Genomic DNA, 21,876 nt, shown 5'->3' with positions numbered 1-21,876 from the left:
GCTGAAGCCCAAGGACACAGGTGCAATGCTCAGGGTTGGATCCCCGATGGTGTGTGGCCAAAAAGCAGCTTTGAGAGGGGTTGGAGTTGAGCATTTCTTCAGGAAACCACCTAAAAGCACCGTGCTTCCTCCCATAGCACAGTGCTGCAGGTGCTGCTCTGGAGTTACAGGAACGGTATTTGTAAGACAGCGGCTGAGGGTGGGAGGCTGTGGTGACAGCAATCCTGGCATTGTTACTGTCTGTTTTTGACATAAAAAGCAGCAAGGAACCCAAGTTTATGACTTCAGTGAGTTCATAAAGTACCTTAAGAAAGAAAATCCTGTTTTCTTTACCTTCCCTGATACTCACCGAAGCTTAATTTCAAATGGCCTCTAAAAGCCATGCTGGTGGTTATGAGTTCTGCTTCCATCTATTACCAGAATTGATTTTTTTGTTTGGGGCTTAAAAATGGAAGGAATAAAATCCAACAGCTCTGTACCACCAGCAAGGGAAGAAAGCAGGACCTTTTACCTCTCCCATTTTGCCCACTGCGAGGGGCAATTAGTGAAGTTCTGCACTGCATCCAGCAGCATTTCACAGGAGCAATTATTTATCAAGGGCACGGACAATAGCATTGATTGTTACAAGTTTGATTGATTAAACAGACAAATTGGCAGAGGCTCTCCTTCCCCGCCTGCCATATGTTTCTTCTTAAACATCTGGTAAAGTCTTTGTGTTTCCTTGAGTAACCTAGCAGGTGTTGAATCAAATCCTTAATGCTTCAGTTTTCCCATTGGAAGCAGATGGGTGAAGGAGACAGAAGAATATTGCGTTTCCAAGCTCTCTTTCTCCTTCCTCCTCCTCTGCAGAGGCCTCACTAATGGCCTCAGGTAAAAGCAGCAAAGGAGACTCCAGTCAACCGTGTCTTTTAATGGGGAGAAGATTCAGTGTCAAGGCAAGGAAGTCAGACCTTACTCTACACCCGTGTGATCTTTCCTTCTTTTTCACAGCACAAGGATTGCAGAAAGAAGACTTCTCTATTAGCACTGGTGCACGTTGTGAGGACGAGAGCTGAGAATGCTGCCTGCCACCACGGCAAGGAGGGCTCGCACCGTCCCCCCACAGCACAGGGCAGCAATCTGTGCTGAAGGAGCACAAATACAGGTGCCCAGCATCCAGAGGGCTCTCCATTTTGAAACAACACAACTCCACTTTAACTAATTAGGCCTTATCTGTTTAAAGCTACAGGATAGTACGATAACAATTAGGAAGGGCTCCCAACAGGCTGTTGGGATCAAAGGCCCTTCCTGCTACAACGTTTAACAAGGAAATCAACACTTTTGCCAAGTAATTTGCACATGCAGCCAAAGTTGTTTCAACTTGCAGTAATATCTGAATTCTAAATACGTACCAACAGAGATGCAGCTTTAATTCCAGCACTCCACATGCTCCCAGCCCCAACACACATTGCCTTATATGCAGGAGGAGAGCTTCCACCAGTGGCCTAACAGAAGGATACAATTGCTTGCTGCTATTCACTTAAAAAAAAAAAAAATTTAGAGGCATAAAAATCCCTCACTGCTTTTTCGTTTGTGGAAACAAAATCTTTCCAAAAGGCCGTCCGTGGGATCTGAACCCTGAATGTCACAAAAATTAATGAGAGCTGTGATGCTGAGATACCACGCGTGCTTGGAAAATCCCAACCAGACTCTTCTTATGAGTTTTTAATACTAGAGCTGGGGAGCAATCATGACTCCAGAGAGCTGTAATGATGAATGGCTGGGGGACAGGGAATCTAACAAGGGAAAACACAAATTCAACAGCTGTATTTCATAAAGAAACAATAAAACCACGCAAAGCAGTTTTTCTTTTTTAATTCAGTGCTGTGTTTAAAGACACATTGTGATACCCAGTAAATTATGCTCGCATATCCACCGCTTACTCTTCAATAAACGCAAGCTTCCAGCAGTGCAGGGTACTTTTCCGGTTCCCTGGGATCCAGGGCAGGGCCAAGCACAAGCCTAACTCTCACATTCCCTTCAGCACAGCTTGTTGTGCTCCAAGGGAGACCTGTGCTTGTGCACACAGAGCCACCTTCCTGCCACAGCTGCTGCCCTTTGGGATCTGAAACAAACTGATCCTGAAAGGAGAGCCTTTCCCCAGGCTGCAGGTATATGGAGATGATGCAGCCAGTGTTTGAGCCCTGTTCATTGCCCTAGAAGCCACAGTTTATCAGATGCGCTCAGCACAGCTCTTTGCAGCCAAGAGCTTACGTGCCAACCTCGAGTTGTGTTTGCTACTTGCAGTAAATCAGGAGTAGAGAACAACCACGTCCTGCCCCTGTATCAGAACCCATCCGATGCGACAGGGTGACAACACTCCTCCTCTGCTGCCAGGATCCAATCCCCAAAGCCACCTTCCAATTTTCACAGCCCTTCAAAGGGAGCTTTGAATTTCCACCACATGTAATTAGAGCACAGAGCACACCAGGTTCTCAAGTTTTTAATCATATAAGCTTTGAGAATTTATTAACAAGCCAGCAGACAGCACGAGAACAGGAATTAAGAGTATTTGCAATCCTTTCACTACTTCTGTCCGAATGATGATCGTTACACGCCAAGAGACTCCAAGGGCTCACAATTACTGCGTTGCAGCAGCTCCCGCATGCTTAAATCAAAGGCTCGAGGCTTAAATCAAAATCACACTGCTATGTGCTGTAAAAAGGTAGAAGAAATAAAAGCAAACAGCTTCTGAGAAATTCTGAGCAGCCTGGCAAGCAAAGAACACAGAGACACCAGTAACTGTCACACGTGGCTTATCTGACCTCAGGTAAGTTGCTTGCTTTTTGCCCAGGTCTCATATCTGTAGTATCTAGCTGTAGGGAACTGTTATGTCACAGGCTGAACTGATGACTGAGCACCTAGTGAAGGAGTACGAAGGGAGGAGCCCAGGCAGCACAGGTGCAAGCAATTCACCTTGCTTCCCACATGACCACAGGCTGGATCCAGAGTCCACCTCCCACCCCCAAACCTGGGCTCATTAAAGTCCTCCAAAGGGAGAACATCTCCCAGCTGAAGGCCGCCTCCTTGGAAGGAGCATCACCAGCAATGCTTTGCCTGGTATCGCAAAGAACTCATCAGCAGCAGTCTCACTGCCTCACAGCACAAACACTACAGATAAAGCTGCTGCAGGACAAACACAGCCATCACCCCCCGCAATGGCCACAGGGCTCCTTGGAGCAAAGATTAGAGTCGGTCAGTCACAGGAGGACAAAGGTTGCCTGAAGGCAATTTGACTGATGCTCTCCTTAAACATCCTCTCTTAATACTGGTGCCAAAAATAGGTGGGATTAACACAATGGAACGGTCAGGCCCACTGAAGGTACCAAAAAGTCACAGTGAATGCTAACTGAGAACAAAAAGATAACGTTATAGGAAATACATCAAAACCAGAAGGCTCATTTCCATTTCTAACAAAATAATCTAAGGCTCAAACACAAACGGATAAGGAGCACCCAGCTAAAGTTCCACTGGCTTCCCCAGCGTGCTCGTGGAGATGAAGAAACTAGTCTGATTCCTCCAGTTTTGGCAGCAGGACTTTGATCCTCCCTTCTGCAGCATGAGAAGAGGAAAGCAGTCCTTTGGAAGAGCAAAGAAGCACGGGGCATTCTTCTCCCTGCACCACTACCTCCACTCCCCTTGCTAGCAGAAGCCATATCACCTTGGCCAGGTAAACCCTCACCTCCCACATTACTACACCACTTAGATAAGCACCGTTATCACTCCAAGAAACGCCAAAGTTTTGCAAATACGACAGCAGTGGCAGGCAATGCAGCTAAGTGCAGAGCTGCTGTCATGAGGCCTGCCAGACCCCTCCGCCTTCCAGTTTGTGCGTGGGTGCCGGAAGAAAGGAGAACGTAGACAGCTATGCTTGGGGAAGTCATTAAGCACAGTTGTGAGACAAGCAGGTTCTACGTGCAGGGCTGAGCAGCAGAACAGATGGGAATTAGGGCTGGAAAGAAAGGGGCAGCCATACATCCAGCAGCAAGGCTGCAGACACTGAAGAACTGCATCTCGCTTTCTGCTCAATGCAGACACACGCAGCCCATCCACGTGCCTGACCCGAGCATTAGTGCTGCAGAATAGCTCCCACAAGTTAATTCCACTGCCAAAACCTCACCAGCCAGTTCTAATCCTTTTAAATGGTGGGGGATTTCTGCTGATCTTCTATATCTAGGGATCAAACCAGCAATGCAGAAACAAGAAAAAAAAAAAAAAAAAAAAGAGTTTAGGTTGATTTAGTACTGGCTGGATTTTCAGTTGAGCAACAAAGTTAAATGATGCATAGGTTTGAAATAAAATCCATCACACTTTTTGCTGTGAGCATCTTGGGAGGCCTCCTCTGAACAGTACCAGGAGCAGAAGGATCCCATCGGCTTCACGGCTTCCTTACTCACACTTACACGTGCTTAGGAAATCCCCCATGTCGACTTGGATAAGAGATTTCCTTTTCACACCGTTTTCCACTTAGTAATAGCGTTAGCAAGGCCGTTCTGCTTGGACACTGTAATATCAGAAACAACCCCAGCTCCTCCCATTACAAAGCAGTCCGATCCGTCAGCAACTTCTGGAGTGGCTGAGCTTTCTCACACCGCTCTCCAGCGCGCTGCAATATCAGAATTAAAAAGAACCACGTGAACTAAGCCGGATTTAATAACTGTCAGGAGAACGAAATTAATAGTCTCCCATTTCCACACTTCTACAATAAAAGCTTTAATTTCTGGAAGAGCCGCCGCATCCCCGGTGCATTTGATCCGCTTCATTATTTGCCGATTTGGAATCAATGCTATCAGCACGCAGCGGGCTGGCTCGTTTGAAGATGCGAACCGAGATGGCAGGGGATGGCCCCAGGCTGCAGGCTGTCAGGGAGCCGGGCACGCCGGCACCGGGATATTGCTGTCACTGTACTTTGCCCGTGAGTGGTTCAAGAGCCGACTGCCAAGTCGTTCCCCAGGTTTATTGACACTGCAAACTTTATTGAAATCTGATTTATAAACACTGTTCAGCGAGTCCGCGATAAACTCCTAAGTAATTACACAAACTACCCAGCAGGCTCAACCTAAAGCTCAGCTCCAGTCTGAACTTCTTTTATTTTAAAAGCACAGTTCCAAGAGCACGAGTAGTTCGATGCAATTCAGCTGTGCAGGACAGCATGCCAACAAAATACATCTGTCACTAATAAAAATAACAAAATGGAGCCTGTGTAGGGCCTGTACTCGTGCACCAACTTCCACTCATTCCTACCAAGTTAGACTATTAATAGCACTGCCAATGCAGCAATAAAGCAAATACTTTTAATAGCCATATGAGAAGGTTTACCAAGCAGACAACAGCAATGCATGCACTGTGCAAAAGCAGCTGTGGGTTTCAATACAGCAGAGCTACAAAACGAAGCCTTGCAATGCACACACAGTGCTACGCTTCCAACTCATGCACTCCTTGCAGTTGAGTCTCAGTCACTCCTGACATCATCCCCGTGACGGCTCAGGGAGCTCCTGCTAACTGCCCCCAGGAGGAGCACGGGTATGGAGGCTGCAGAAAGGCAGCAGAGAGCAAAGGAGAAGGGATAGGAGGTGAGCTGTCAGCTCCCCAATGGGGGCTGTCGCACAGCCCCACTCACACCTCTGGGATCAGCACAAAGAAATGCTGAGGATGCTCCTAAGCAGCAAACCTTTGGGCTACGAGCTTTGCTATGGCTGGATTCAGGAGTCCTTGGCTTCTCCGACTTTCAAGAACAAAACTGAGTTTCCCACCCCAAGCACTACGAGTCAGGAGCCAAACACCTGACAGCAGCACAGGTCTGTGACAGGGCTGCTCGGCAGCACACAGCAGCAAGATGAGGGCTTCCTTCCCCTTGTATTTCTGATACGCACATTTCCCCTGCCTTTTCAAATTCTTAGCTCTTGAACACGTAAAGAAAACCAGTAATTACAAAAGCAAACTACTCCAGCACTATGAATGCGTCCACAAAATCAATTTAAAAGTTCTACTTTCATAGAGGAGAAAAAGGTTATTCTGCTTTAACACCTTTATCTCAGCAACGAATACAGGAACTTTACAGCACGGAGAGCCCACTGCCTCCAGGAAGCACTGGCAGCAGAGCACAGCTGGCCACCCAACACATTCCTCCTTGCCTTTTGTTTGCTGGGTAACCACTGTCTCATAAATTAGCCACTTGGTTAGCACACTAATTGCCAAAGCATCACTTTGCAGTTGTAACAAGACTTTTTTCAGTGTCAGCCCGTGTTCCTGAGCCCACCTCTCTTATGGACTAACCTACTGGGAAACCCAGAGTAAGTGCCCTTGTCCTCCAGGATCCTATTTCTTAGGGTAGCCTTAGTGCTCTCAAAACACCCATCCCTCACGTGTGCACTTCCACCAATTTAGTTTCCTTACCACAGATTGCAGGCAAAGAAGTACACTCACTACCACCAGAAAACAAAAATGCTGGAAGTTTATTATTCAAATTCTTCACGTCAAATTCCCTCAGAGCTTTTGAGACTGCTTTAGCAAACTGCCACCCACAGCACCAAGTTAATATTCTCTCTTGCATCTTCCTTTTCTTGCCTTTTGGTCAGCCACCTTTGCTCCACAGACCTTTGAGATGCAGCCCTCAGCGCAGTCCCACGCAGCACAACACAGACCTCACTGGGATCTCAGCAAGCTGCCGCAGCAGGGAAACATTTCTGTATTTACCCACCCATGGATAGGCTTGGAGCATGCTTCACAAAGTACATATTTAACTCAGTGATTGGAAATGGGGTCCTTAGGGGGTTCAGCTTCTCAGCACCTGCAGGGAGCCAGCACAGGCTCCTGAAGCACCACGATGCTCCATTCCAGGCACATCACTGCTCCGCACCACGCACCTCCTGCATGCAGGGAACCAGACCCCAGATTCTGTGTCTGAGCACTGCTCCCTTCTCCCCCACTGTTTTGGATACAGGAACTGACTCATCCATATGTTTTTCCCTCTTCATTCCGAGGCAGATATGAAAGATAATACTCTTCGGTTCAACATTTAATCATATGCTTCATTTAATAATGAGTCCAAGAATAATTTAATCCTGGCTACCAACATAAAAGAGAGATTGTTCCTTTCGCTTGACTACGCAAGAAAATAAAAAGCCTCTGCTGTTTCTGGCTGCTCTCAGGCCTGGGTGCTGCTCGCCCCGACTCACGACGCAAATGCCAGAGCTCTGATCAGAAGCAGAACCCGGCCATGTGGGGGCTGGGGGGCTCAGGATGCTCCTGAGAGCAGCTCCACCTGCCCGCCTCCCAGCACTGCCGGCACCCTTGGACGGCACGGCCTCGCTTACGAAACGGGAAGCTGACATCTCATGGCACGTCGCCTCGTGCTTCGGTGCAGAAAAACACGTCACGTGCCACGGATCTCTGGAAGCGTCACCGCTCCCTTATGGTACGCCAGCTCTTGCCAAGAATAAATAGGACAGAGTCCAGCATAGGAATCACATAACATTTGGCTCACAGATAATTTTTCTGTTACTGTATGTTATTATACTAAATGCACTGTTCAGGTACTGTCCACTCTGGAAAAGTCTCATTAGCTATGAAAAAAACTTGGACTTGAAAACAAGGTGATTAATAATCTAGAATGCCTTCCTTAGATGCTCAGTTCTCAACCTGAAAGGAGTCCAAACCTCTGAAGACCACGAGCACTCACTTCTTGCACACTGCATTTACGTGGTTAGCGATCCCCCCAAGCACAAGCACTCCTTGTTCTCCTTGCATTTGGGAACGCTCTCAGGGCTGGACAAGGGGCAGACAAGTCCCAGCAGTTTACCCATTTATAAAACACAGGAATGACAACACCTATTTCAAAGGACGATATGTTAAACAAAACTACTTCTAACTCGGCAATATTTGTGCATTTAAATGCTCTGCTTTGTTTTTCACTTAAAAGGTTTATTTTCAGGTCACCCATCTTCTTCCTTTTAAAACATTTCTGTTCATTACACAGGTGTGCTCCCACACTTAAATCCCTCTTCCTCCTCTGTTTCTCATTCTGTATACTTCACTTTGGAAATGCTAAGCAGAATTTATCACCTGTTTCTGGAAAAAGAACGTTTCAAATGTGAATAAGAGTCCTTCAGAGATAAAGCATCCCAGGTTAAATCTAATGATGTCCAAGGGAATTCTATGCAAGTGATGAGCTGCCTGCTAATACGTCGATGCTTTAGGGAAGAAAAATATCAATTAAGTTTCATAGCATGCAACCACATATTGACCTTGAAAGCTATCTGTAACTTAGTTTCAACTCGAAAACTCAAAGTCTAAGTCAGAACTTCTGCCCTAATTGGTTTTAGCTTCACTAAGAATGGCACAGCTCTGTAGAGACCATAGAAAAATTAACAGAATACATCTAAAAATAAAAAAAAAAAACCTCCCTAAATCCTATTAAGTGTTTAACTGTGACATTTATGCGTGCCTCTCATCTCCTTCCCTTGGGTTTTGGGCACTGCCTCCAGAGATATCAGTCCTCCTTTTCTCATGCAGCTTCCTGATAATACCAAAATAGAGCCAAGGGCCAGGACAGCACAGCAGCCTCGCACCAATGCTGTGTGAAGCTTCCCAGGACTGCTTCCTTCCACACTGGGACAGCTGTGTGCCAGCGCCATCCCATACCCATACACAGCCAGGGAGGGCAAGTTATGAAGGAAACCCACCACTGGTAACTGTTGGGCAGATCAGACAAAGCCCAGGAGGTAAACCTCACACCTGGAACCAGACCTGATCTTTAAAGCCTCTCCCACTGCAACGCCCTTTGCTAAGCAAGCTGGAATTCGCACTGTGCCAGATCTTCGACAGGTAGGGTCTTCTTATAATTCCCATTTTTATCTGTGCCACTCTTGCTTCTCAGCCTGAGAGCATTTTTTGTGTTCAGTTAGCGTGCTGTATTCCGCAGCAGGAACAAAGGAATAGAAGAGTCACAACAGCTTCTCTGCACTACAGGATTCAACCGTACAGCTCTCGACTTAATGCTCTGGATTCCCAGGGTTCAGAAATAATGTGACACACACACTTCTTTCTCAGTTACAGAGGCCAAGCAAAGAAGTCTGAGGCATTCATTCTGAATAGAAACGCTAACGGCAACAGATCCATAGGAGCCAGGTACCCAAGCCACCACATCTAAAAAGGGGAAGCCCTGTTCTCTAGCCACGCTCTAGAACCAAAGCAGCCCAGCTCCCTCCTGCAACACAGCTTGCCTTCCATAGGCAGCCCCGGCTGGGAAGCAGAGCTGCAGGGGCCGCTGCTCTCCTCACTGCTGGAGGGTGACCAAGCCTGCCTTCTCCCCAAACAACTCCTGGGCAGTGGAACAAATGTTTCAAAATTCCTCCAACATTCCTTGGAGGTTGATTTAAAATTCGTGACACTTAGGGTGACAAAAGGGTGGAATGTCACAGCATCACAGCTAGGTCCCAGCCAGCAGGTGCCAGGGGATGGGGCACAGGAAAAGCATCACTGCACAGCGGCTGGCAGCAGCCAGGACTCCCAGGTCAGGTGAGCTGGCAGTCAGAGCAGATATCCCAGGAGCCGCCCAGGCCCAGCACCACCACAGCACCCAACTGCCACATCTTCCTTAAGTCTGTGTATAAGGGGATAAAACGAGATGCTGCGGTTCAATGACACAGCACAGAGGGAATTAAGGTCTGACACTTCCCTGCTTAGAGGGGATAGAGATAAGCCTGGAGCGAGCTGTTACCTAGAGCAATGCCCACATGCAAAGCCTACTGCGCACACGGTGGGACTGCGGCAACATTCCAGAAATGGACATAGTTTAACCAGGGGGCAGGGAGGGACAGAGAGAGCCCTGCAGCAGTTGTCTGTGCACCCACCACTGCCACAGCATGCCCAAGCCATGGCTCTTCCTGGAACTCACCAAGTTTCGAGCCGTTCCCCCATTTCTCCAGTCACATCAGCAGTTTTACCACATCAGTGGAAAGAAAAAAAAAATAACAATACAAAAACCCCTTTGAGCACTTAATATCTGGGTGGGGGTTTAGTATCACTAAAGCCTCTCGCTGGTTTTCAATACAGCTTTATTTTAAGAAAGCATCTATTATATGAAGCTTGGCTTTGGCAGGCACAGCAGAAGCCCGGCCAGTGCGGAGAAGGAGGTCACTGCTCAAAGTGCGCCATTATTTTGTCATTTTTTCACATTCTTTAATAAGAACTTAGTGAAAAAGTTTACTGCTTACTGGAAGTTACTTATCCTATGATTTCTGCATTATTCCACAGTCAGGATACAGCCTCTCCCTTTCTATCCTCCTACACAGATTGAGCAGAAACATTTTCTAGCAGTTAATTCAAGCCAGCTATTTAGTTCTTGCTTGGCAATGTTTTCAACAAGAGGCACGTCCAGCCTCCAGGAAAACAAGTTATGCAGCAAGAGGGTGGGACACTATCAGAGAACACATAATAAAGTAAATACCAAGCATGACCCACGAAAGGACAGGATAACTAAGAGAGATTGTTTTCGTAATAGTGTACATTAAGGTCATTAATGCCGATGTGAAATGCGAAATTCCTCACAGGCTGTTTGTCATTCTTTGCCATAGAGGTGGAAGGCCAGACTGTGTCCAGACAAACACGTCTCAGAAGGCCAACGAGCAGAAGATCTAGCCAGCCATAACCCAGCACCCAAACAAGCTGGCTAGAAAGCTGAAGCACAACGTCATCAACTCAGCTCGTAAACTTTCTACCAAGTGTCTGAGCAAGAAGAACTTCACAGCAGTTTTTCCTCTGTTGCACTCGTTGAGTTTGATGGATCCTAAAGCTGCCCCTTGATCAGCCAGGGTCCTGCTGGTACCATGGAGGGAGACTGCTGTGCATCTATTGATTTATTTCAACCCAGCATTTCCCAGTTGCCCAAGAATCAATTTAATATCATTGCTGAAAGCAATAAGGATAAAAAGGCCAGACGGATACCTTTGATCTGTGCAGTCCTACCTGGCACCAGCAGCCAAAGCACCGCTGAGAATCTCCTTAAGACTTTTTCCCTTCCCTAGGATTATTTTGCAGTTCATTCAATAAAGCAGCAAAACAATTTCCTGACAAACTAGGAAACGAGCATTGGACCAAATTCAAGAACCTCAGAAAATATTAGAAACAGAGGTTTAACAGAAAGTGCTTGGAAGCCACTGACCTTACAGACAAGTCAGACTGTCATTTCCTCAGCCATCAGCACGTTCAAAGGCAAGGGGGAAAGAAAGAATCCTTGCTACGACATGCATTTTAGTGCATTCCACCTCAGTCTTCCAAATGTGAGTCTGAAAGAGTCGCACACATGGCAAGCCTCCTTCACTAAGCCTCTGCCATAATATCCTGCTGCAAAAATACTGCAATTGGAAAAAAACTTATTTGAAGTCTAAGCCCCCTTTAGCTGCACAGGAAATTCTCCTACACAATAGCTGGGCAAGGAAATGACAACTTCACGTTCAACTTGCAGTGACAGACAAGTTACTTCAATAAGTCCAACCCTCTGTTCTCCTTCTGGAGGTAAGGGCTCCAAAGCCCATTCAGCTGCGTGTACTGCAGGCTCCTTGCAGGATGAGCTGGCCCCTGTCTCCATCAGCACAGCTGGCATCAGCTCACTGCAGTGCTCTTCTGCAACCCCCTTTGCTTCCAAAAACACATTATTTTTGTCTTGTATGATGCCTTTTATAAACAGCCCAGTTGAAAGAAAGCTAGTGAAGCTCCTCAATTATTCATGCTCCTGCTTCATTCTCCAGAATGTGATGCTTCCACCAAAAAAGACACCACCCCAAAACACCAACAAAAAAAAAAAAACAACAAAAAAAGAAACCAAGAGTTGCTGAAGATCTACTTTACCTCCTGTAAGTTAACACTGACCGCTCCTACTTATCTCAGCTCTAAAAGTTCACTGTCAGTCCACTTCTGACTCAGAGCAGTGCCTAAACAAAGCAGTATTTCTGTGCAACAACTGTTTTGAATTTAATGCCCAATGACCAAGTTAGTGTTTTGCTTCTGGAGCAGCTGTCAGACATCTCCGTCTCTACAGTTACGGCATGCAACCCTGCAAGCAAGGAGCTGGAGAAAGCCCGTGTTCATTAGGGTTCACTGCTCACCGACTGGAGTCTGCTGCAGGAATGAGGTAAGGTGCTCACAGAAAATAAAATACGTCATGGTGCTTCCTGCCAACAACCCACACCACTTCTTAAGGTCTTAATTCTATTTTCAAAATGCCCAGAAGCGCTTTCAGCAGTGGCCAGCACCAGCCCTCACCGAGACGTGGCAGTCACCCATCCGCTCCAAAGAGAGTGTGCCTCTCACCGAAGGGAACAAAGAAGTGATGTCAGCTCATTTATAGGACATAATACCATAGCACAGCTCATTCCTCTCCGTAGGATAAATGCAATATATAAGCCAATTGACACATTTGTTCGTTTTTTTTGTACAAATAAACCGAATACCATGCAAGCGCAGCAGCTCCTCAGGCAGTGCCATGGGCAGGACAGAGCCCTCCTGACCCTGCCCAGCTGGAAGGGGCAGAGGCAAGCAGCAGCACAAGGCACACACGTGCCAGGAGGCCGAGCACGCAGGGCACAGCACGGCGCTGCTTCGTCCCGGCCCAGGGTAACGCAGATTGGCGCTTCTCGCTTTGTCTCACTAACAAGGTTCGTATTAGCAGCAGGGAAACCAGAGTCATTTCAACAGCTCACCAGAAAATCTAGGAATTGCTCCAGGACTCTGTGAATAAGAAATCAAGTAGAAGTGCCGCCACGCAGTTTTCATGCACTGTTCTTTTTGTTTTGGCTCACAAGATATTAGTGGAAGGTAAAAAGAGATAAAGGCGTTAGCCCCAATCCAGGAGAGAGCTGTGGGAGGTTTCCAAGTCCTTCCACTGGCATCCCATGGGACTCCCCATTTCCTTAGCTGTAAACAGGCAGAGTTGTCTATGCAGGACTGAGCTGGAGGCAGCACATCTGCTTTTACTGACAGCAACACTAGCTCTTTAAATTCCCAACTTGTCTCTCAAGCAGACAAGCAGGCACATGGCAGGGTACACACCAGGTTCCCTTGCACCAATGGAGCAAGGCACATCCTCCTCCCAGCAGCACACTGATGGGAAGAAGCTGCTTACGGCTCCACAGTTTTTTCCAGAAACAGACACCAACCATTTCCATCCAGAGCTTTCACACGTTTCTCTTTGAGAGAACCACTCTGGATCTTTCCAGTATTAAAGGGCAGTTGTGTAAGCACTTACAACCTGAAGTTATCCACCAGCCCCATCACTTATGGGGGGCACTGCCAATGTCTTTGAATGAAATTGAACAACACAGTAAGCAGCTGCCCCGAGTATGTGCACTGAAAAGCCAGCAGCATACCAGGATATTAGTTGATTCTCTGTCCTTCCTTCCCTGAGTTTACAACCTGAGCAGATTAAATCAGCAACACAGGTTAAACAGCTCACTCTATAAACACCTATGTGACCACTGCCACTTTCAGGCTGATTTTGAAGCACAAGAGCATCCAGAGCAGGAGAACCAGCACACCAACAGCACAGCACGGCCATGCAGGCAAATCCTGCAAGCCTGGGCTCTGCTGCATTGCTCAAAACCCAAAGACACTGATTGCAGTTTCTAAAACGCCAATGTCAGTGACACATTCCAGGGTTTTGTCAAAGCCAATGGCTTTCATCGGCACTGCAACGCACGCAGCAGCCATCCCAGCAATGCAAGCAGGCGCCCAAGGAGGGATGGAGAGAATTTCATCACGCGCCAGTTCTGCACCAAGACAGTCATTATTGATTCTCATCAGACACAGCTAGGCAGACAAAGGGAATAACTTGAGCCAAATAAACCCTTAATTTTTTCCCCACTGAGATAAGACTACAATAGCCTTCCCATCTTTAGCTGTTTTCCTCCATGGCAGTCACACATACGTGCTTTTTATTATTTTTTGGCCTAGAAATTACATGATTTCCAGTTACTTCCAGAGATGTTGCAGGATGACTGAGCTGCAGCTAATTTGTTGCTTCTCACTAAGAGCGGTGCAGGAAAAACACAGCAGGGTTCTCCAACACCACACGATGCAGACCAAGTCTGCACTTTTACAGAGGCTCATATGCTGCACTTCATTTCCAAGCTCCTTTCAAGAAGGGAGCTCTAAGTAGAAAAATTTATATATAATCACCGATTTGCAGAGAGGAGAGAAAGCAGCTCAGGCATTCCCTTCCAGGAGATGACCAATTTTCCAGCAGTTTAGCCACACAAAAAGCAGCTTCGAGATCTGGATTTCCTTTTAGAGCCACTAAAGCAAATCAAAAGATTACGGCTGCAACAAGCTATCCATTAGCTCTAATTAGCAAGTATTTGTTACCTGGCTTTAAAGCTTCCCAACTTGTTGGTAACAAACTGCAACACGTAGCAAAAAGTATCGGTAAGCACTGCAGACTGAGGGCTGAATACATTCCAGCAGAACCTGCAGGGGAATTTCTGTTTGCTGCTTCAATTCCACTCTGGCAGCTCTGCTCCTGAAGAAACGGAACACTTCTCCCCATATTACAGCTGTGACAGTTCGTTCATTAAGCGCTTTGAGATCCACTGCTATGGACACAGTTACACCACATTTGATAGTCACTGTGTCATTTGTGAACATTCATTTATTTCAAAACAGTGTTTGGAAATTACAAACGTTGAAATTCCCTGAGCATTGTGACCATGCTCACAGTGAAAACACAGCTGGCATCAGCAATACCTGCACACGTTTGGGGCTGTAATTCCTAAACGGTTGTGCAATTCCTGACACACAGACAACCGCACAGAGCCCCAAACCAGTACATTCAGGCCAGCTGCACAAGTGGGAAAAACATTCCCCAGTGCAGAAAAAGCACCCTGGTGAGAGGAAGGAAGTCTGAGCCCCCCCAGGCTGCCCCTCCTGCTCCAGCCAGCGATGCAAGCTTTCACCTTTCCTGCTTCACTTCTGCCCCTCAAAAAGCAGGAGGCACCCAGCCCACAGAGAGGCTGACAGAGCAGGGAAGGCAAAGGGCTCTTCTCCCACTCATCTTGCCGAGGCTTTCCTACCTTGAAGGCAACCACCCAGTTGTTTTCTTAAAAAATAAAAATAAAAAAATTTAAAAAAACACACAACACTCCCCTATTTCTCTTTCCTGGTGGTATTACATACCAGAGGGCTCATTTCTGAACACTGCTGTGCCCAAACCTGGCAGTACAATGCACAATCTATTCAGTGCCATGCACGTGCAATTTCACACCTGCTCATCTTGCACCCAGGTGGCCCCAGAGCTCAGCAGCCATCCCAATGCAGAGCCACTCAAAAGCCCCTGGCCTCAGCCAGGTTGCAATGCTCTGAAATACAAGCAGCTCTCAGAGCCAGGATCCACACAAGAGGCACACCTGGACTCCTCTCTAATGTGGAACAGCTACAGAGCTGCTGGGTTTGCTGGAAGCGATTGCGTGATACCAGCATCTTCCTCCAGTGTTCACAACACCCAGGGAAGAACAGAGCACCCAAAGAAGAGGAGGAAGGGCCAGGGAGAAAGAGAGCAGTGCTCCAAATAGTCTGTGCAAAAGGAGAAGAGCAAAGAGGGAAAAGCAAAATCATTTGCTGGTCACTGAATCAGCGCTGTAACCCGACCCTGGCTGTGCATTGCCACCAACAACACTACTTACAAGCAGCTTCCATTCAGCAGCTCCGGCCAAAAATAAACAGTGCCGGCTTTCCTGGCTGCTTGCTTGGGTTTTCTCTCAGCGTTTTCCTCCTTGCCTCTTCTATCTAATCGGAATACGCTCTGCTTCCTCCAACCAGGTTCCTCACTTTGTTTCTGCCCACTGCCTCACTAGAACTGGAGCAGTTGCTCACATTTGCTCACAGTGCACAATCAGCATCAAAGCTGTTTGTTCCAAGAAGGCCATAGCAGGCTTCTCCGCATTTCTGTGGAGCAACCAGAGGAGAGATAAGAGGATTAAAGCAGGTACACAGCAGCAACATCATTGCCCTATGAGCGCCTCCACTGCCACGGATGCTGCCATTGTCCCACCAGTGCTTCCCTCTTTTTCCTTAGGAATCACCTGCTTGCAAACAACTTTGGGAGCAGCTGTTTTAACAAGGGCAAAAACACCGATGCTGTCCTTACTCATCAGGCACCAAGTACTTGGTCTGTTGGGGTTGGTTTTTTAATTAAATTCATTTATTACACAATGCACACAGACAGAGGAGAACCTCAAACCACCCCCAGCTTACAGATGCAAACAGCCACGCTTCCTCACTTTGAGAGACTCCAGCCCAGCAAATTGCAGAGTATCGCCCTGCTTCCTGTGCAGGCTGCCAGGCAGCAGCCCACCTGCATCCCTTCCTCCCCTTCTCTGCTCATATGCTCTGCTAAACCCCCTCCCTCTGGCCTCCTGTGCCAGCAGTCGCATACAGATACCAGCAGACAGAGGCAAAACAGGCTATCTTAGCCATTACTCACAATGAAAGACAGCTTACACCAATAATGAACCAAACTGCTAAACATGATGATGATGCTCTAAAGATGTTACACAAATACATTCACTTCTGGAAGAAACATCCATGGCCACAGCATGCACTGAAACAGAGGCATTTTGAGGTGTCGCAAGCAAAATAATTTAATAACCACTGCAGCACAGCAAGAATTATGAAACATGTGACCTAATGGTGCTGAAAGAGCAATTAGGAAACCCAAAAACAAACCAACTCGTTTAAGGTTTAGGGTTAACCTGCTTGTATAAGATGTCCTTTTTTCCTTCCCCCTCTATTCTGCAATGCAAGCAAGCAGAAGGGTAAGGAGCAGTTGTGCTGGGCCAAACAGTACAGCTCTGACCCAGCCACTGGGCAGTGCACTCAAAGGCCCTTTAAAGCTGAGCTGTTTTCATATGCTCTCTTTGCTCTTTAATTTGTTCATTTCTTTGAAACACCGAGTGCCCCCTGCACTGTCACTGCAAGGCACTCCAGAGCCTGGTGGAGCCCTGCCACTCCATTCCCCACAGGCACATTTCAATTGGCGACGCCACTTGAAAGGCTACAGATGAAAAAAATATCTTCAAACCAGAGGATGAAATGCAACACTGTTTATTTCTATCCAAGTCCTCATTTCCGTGGCAGCTACTAAAGGCAGGAGCTGAAGAAGGGAAGGTTTGAAGCCTCTGTAATTAATTCTTAGTGGTTTTACAACAGCTAGAGATTTAAGGTAGACAAGATGCAGCACTGGAATCAGAGGCAAGCTGCTGCGCTCCTCCCTCTGCTTACTCTGGCATCACATAAAATACAGAATTGATTTCTCAAGGAAAATGAAAAAAAAAAATTGGAAAAAACCCATCCCCATATGCCTCATTAAACCTACAGAACAAAACTAAACAGGTGTGTTGGGCTGAACATCTCTCACACTCCTCCTGAGCTAGGCCAACAGCATTGAAGATGCTCCTCTGGTCACACACTACAGAAGAGGAGAGAAAAATCAGCACTGAAACTGTTCTGATTGGAGGAAAAAAGCAGAGATCCAGAAAATAAATCTCAAAAGGATGATTAACCTGCACCTTGATGCCCTCTGATAATAGCAATTCATTCTCCAAGTTCTGTAAGAAAAGAATTTACTTCAGGCTGCATTTAGGCGTCTCCTCATTCCCTCCCCTTGCCTTTGGACTGCTACTAACTCCACGTGCTGCCCTCATACCTCAAGCTGTCCTCTTGCTTGTGAAAACAGCAGTGAAAATCTGCAAAATCCCACGGGAGCTGCACTCCAGGTAAGCTAGCAGCTGAGTGACAGGGCAGCCAGAGACACCCACCAGCCCGTTCCATCATCCAGAGAGCTCAGCCATCCCAGATGTGCAGATGAGGAGCAGTGTGTCATTTCTAGCCATTCAAGTACACTAAATCTTTGTCATCTTTTGTCAGCCTGGCAAACAAAGGTAAAACAAACACTTTGGGCAGGAACTGCTTTGCACTCTTTAATTCTGGACCAACAGAGCAAATAGCTGGTGGCACTCACAGGCAGGATCCCTTCCTGGTGCAGCATGCCTGGCACATTGCTCACATCCGTGCAGCCGCAGCAGGAGCTGCAGACGCTGGTTCCTCATCACAAGGATCCGGAGCCCCAGGCCATCACAAGCACAGCCTGCAGAGCCCGATGTCACAGATGCACTGCTCAGCAGTGCACATACTGCACTGCACCCTCAGAATGCCTCAGCAGCCTGCGTGCAGCCAACCCGACCTGCTGTGCCTCGTGCTGAGGGCTGCACAGAGCCACCCGCTGCTCTCCAGGGGCTCCATCATAAAGAAATCCCAATGCCATGTTTTGCTTTCTCCTTCCTACAAGCAAAGAAATAACACGAGGACTGCTGAAGCCGCAGGCCCAGCTCACAGCAGGAAGGCAGTCCCCCACCTCCTCCCCCCCCAGCCCTGGGACGCACACCACAGGGCACAGCAGGGCTAAATGGAGGCCTCAGAACAGTTAAACAGCACTGTCAAAATGCAACCCCAGAACACCACAAAAACCTCCACTACAGTAAATCTAAAAACAAAAGAAAAAAAATGTAAGCACTGCTGAAACAGAGTTGCTACAATGCTAGGATGGGGGGCGGCAGAAAGGAGAGGAACTTCTCACCAACTCCTTTTAAGGAGGATGATAGCTTTTGCTTTCATTATTTTAGAAAACCAGTAATGATTCAAGGCAGAACACAAGTATATCCAATTTGTCACACAACACCTGCAATCAGCTGAGTCAAAAACCTCAAAACATACAAATGAAACTCCAAACCAAAAACCCTGCTGTTCAGCTCCTTCGCTGCAAAGTATATTTCATGATTGTTTAATTAAAGTCATTTTTAGCTTTGCACGACTGCAATCACCAAACATTGTCTCCCTGTCAGCATTTGAGGGACTAACATACTGTTGCCAACAATTAGTACAAATCTGGCTGACATTGTTTTCTCTAAAAATAAACCATGCATGTTAAGAAGCTCGAGAACAAACATGCAAACAAGATTTTAGGATAACATTTTCCTTCTCAGTGGAAACACAGGGTCTACCAGGCACCTTTGCTGCTGGAGAAGTACCACTGGGACATAAACTGGAAGTTCTGGACAGTCTTGATTATGAAGCCTTCTCTCTTTCTGCTCCATTTCTTTCTGAGCAAAGAGAAGATGTTAACACCAGTCTCCTGGCCAAAACTCATTTGGGAAAATCCCTGCCCCAACTGCAACAGCCTGAGGAGTGTGCAAGAAAACAGCCTTGGAAGTCATATTGCCTTGGAAAACTGACTTTTCTCTAATATAAGCCATCACAAAAAACAGCAACAGAATTGAAATAACTCCACAAATGCACAAGCCACTTGGCTTGGTGTAACACAACAGAAAATGCAGCAAATAACAGCAGAGCAGCACAGTCCTAGCCTGCAGCAAGTGAGGGGTTTGCTCAAACACAACAGTCATGGGAACAGAAATAAAGGAAAGAAGCTACTTACCTTTGGAAGGCCTGAGGCATGAAGGGATCTCCAGCAAGATACCCTCACCTCCACTGCCAACCCTTAAATGAGGTCTGGGAAGGGGAGGATTCTGGCTCCACCCCTTCCAATCACTGAGGTACACTGCCTGCACCTGAGCTCCCCTGAGTTGGCCCTGCCTTCCCACCAGGTGCTCCATCACTGCTTCAAGCTGTGACCCAGCAGTCCACTGAATTAAGAACATCTGAGCAGCAAGCATGTGCTTCTACTTGATCCTTTGCTCACCATCCATCTTCAGCTTCACGACCAAGCCACTAGCCCATAAGTTCCATCCCAGGTGTGGTGGAGGCCCTATAAAGAGGGTTAAACATGACTTGCAGAGAGCAGAAATGACTATCCAGCTCTTTAGAGGAAATAACTTTTTTTTTTTTTTTTTTTTTGCTTTTTTTTTTTTTTTTTTTTTTTTTTTTTTTTTTAATACAGACAAACATCTGAAGTAAGAGAAGAAAGCAAGCTTGCTGCTGCCATTTACAAGTAAAGACAGGAAATCAAGAGGCTCAGTGGACCTAACTGGAAGATGAGAAGCAGACACATTCTCCCGTCTGGGAGCCAGCATGTCCCCTGCCAGCATGGAAGTTCCTTTGCCAGGCAGGCACTGAACACTCTCCCTTACACCACACACAGAATATCATTACAAAACCAACGCTGGAAATCTTTACCAGACCTGAGAAGTTAACATTTTCTGCTCAACAGACAGGAGGTCTATAGCTGCTTGTTTTATACCCTGTTCCCATCTCTGAAGGCTTTTATTCTCTAGAGCAAATTAATCAGGCAGCTTGCGTTCTATGTTCTTTTTCCAGGTCTGGCTCCTCTCTCAGCATCTCTATTGATCTTCACTCAGTAATCCATTAGCAGAAGGTTTTAGAAATTTGCTGCTTTTATAGTTCCCAGAGAAAGCCAAGTCCAATTTAGGGGGATTGCCAGATTCAAGTTTGAGAGAGCAATTCATCAGGTGAAAGATCACCATTTTTCAAAACACAGCAATACACAAATCCCATTCTGCTGCTCACTCACATATGCCTGCGTATCTACTACTCAGTGCTCCTTCCTGCAAAGGAAGGTTTTGAATGACCAGCAGGGAGAACTAGATTGGGAGTGAATGGATGAGAAAGCATCACATGTCTACAGCCAGCAAAAAAAAAAGAAGAATTCACTGATGGATGCAAAGGCAACAGGAAAAAGAATGAAGAAAAAGATTGGAGGGTGACATTAATTCTAATAAGTAACTGCACACTCTTTGACAAATTATTTTTTCCCCAAGGCTCCACAAGGTCATCGCTCCGATTTACCTCTGTCATGGTCTCATTTCCTCCCCAGCCCAATGAAGCCATGGCAATGAAGAATATCAGTACAGCTTCACTGCATTTTTATCAGACATTTAGGTGTGTGCATGCAAGAGTTGCCAAGCACCCCAGCTTGCAGAACCAGGGCATAAACCCGTACTTGGGAGGAAGCTCTCTCCACTACAGAGCCGACACAGATTGCATAACAAGGTGCTTCCTTGCCCACACCACCACCACAAACACAAGCCGCCTGCATATAGGAAAAAAGTATATATAGTTTTCTTTAAATCCACCACCCATTCCACCTCCCCCTCACTGTAAGCAGTGAAAACAGCTTCTGTCCAGCTGTCACGTGAGATTTGAGCAGATATGACAAGAAAGGCAGCTTTGTGCAGCTCCCTGCCATTCCCCCAGCTACGATGCACGGGGAACACAGACAGAACGTGACGAGGCAGACGAAGCAAACCAGCAGCACAACAAACGCTGTGCATGCTGACCATGCTACCCACCACTGCCTCCCACCCCCACGCTGTGCACCCACCTGCTTAGCATGGATGCTTATTGAAAAGGCTCAGGCTAAACAGCAGGAATAAAGCCTCGATAGAGCATCTTTCCCAAGGCAGGATTCCCTTTCAGCAGTGACCAAGCGGTCAGCAGGTCCCAGAGGTTACACAGCCCATGAGAAAGAGAACAGCACTGCACTACACCTGCACTTTCCCCACTCGTTTGAGACCTGAGAGGCCTGCAGGTTCCCAGCAGCCCAGCATTCATAATGCTGTCCCAAAGCCTTGGAGATGTACTGACTCAAAACCAGGAGGGAACGACTCATAGCATAAAGCTGATGAGCTGCTTCTGTGACAGGGGCTGCAGGGGCTGCAGAGACACGCAGCCTGTAAACACATCTCCAGAAATACTCAAGAACACAGCCTGGAAGAGGAGCTGCCTTCAGTATTCCATTTTTCTTCTCAAGATTAAAGACAAATTCTGCATCTTGTCACCAGAAGCTTTAAGGCAGCAGACCCATTAGGGAGG

The 21,876-nt window shown here is 47.0% G+C and overlaps 1 protein-coding gene across 20 annotated transcripts in view; it reads right to left on the bottom strand.

The window, feature by feature from the left end:
• The window catches only part of FBRSL1 (fibrosin like 1), a 417,331-nt gene that overhangs the window by 378,695 nt on the left and 16,760 nt on the right, over positions 1–21,876 (bottom strand). The window contains exon 1 of one of the 20 annotated variants that reach the window (XM_048964533.1): positions 19,523–19,573. The exons of the other annotated variants lie outside the window; for them this stretch is intronic. The gene's annotated coding sequence lies outside the window, so the exon portion shown is untranslated. Of the gene's footprint in view, positions 1–19,522; positions 19,574–21,876 lie in introns of those variants that run through there. 20 annotated transcript variants of the gene reach the window in all.

Source organism: Lagopus muta, chromosome 17 (assembly GCF_023343835.1).
Source record: "Lagopus muta isolate bLagMut1 chromosome 17, bLagMut1 primary, whole genome shotgun sequence".
NCBI lineage: Eukaryota > Metazoa > Chordata > Aves > Galliformes > Phasianidae > Lagopus > Lagopus muta.
This window is presented reverse-complemented; position numbering and strand designations above follow the sequence as displayed.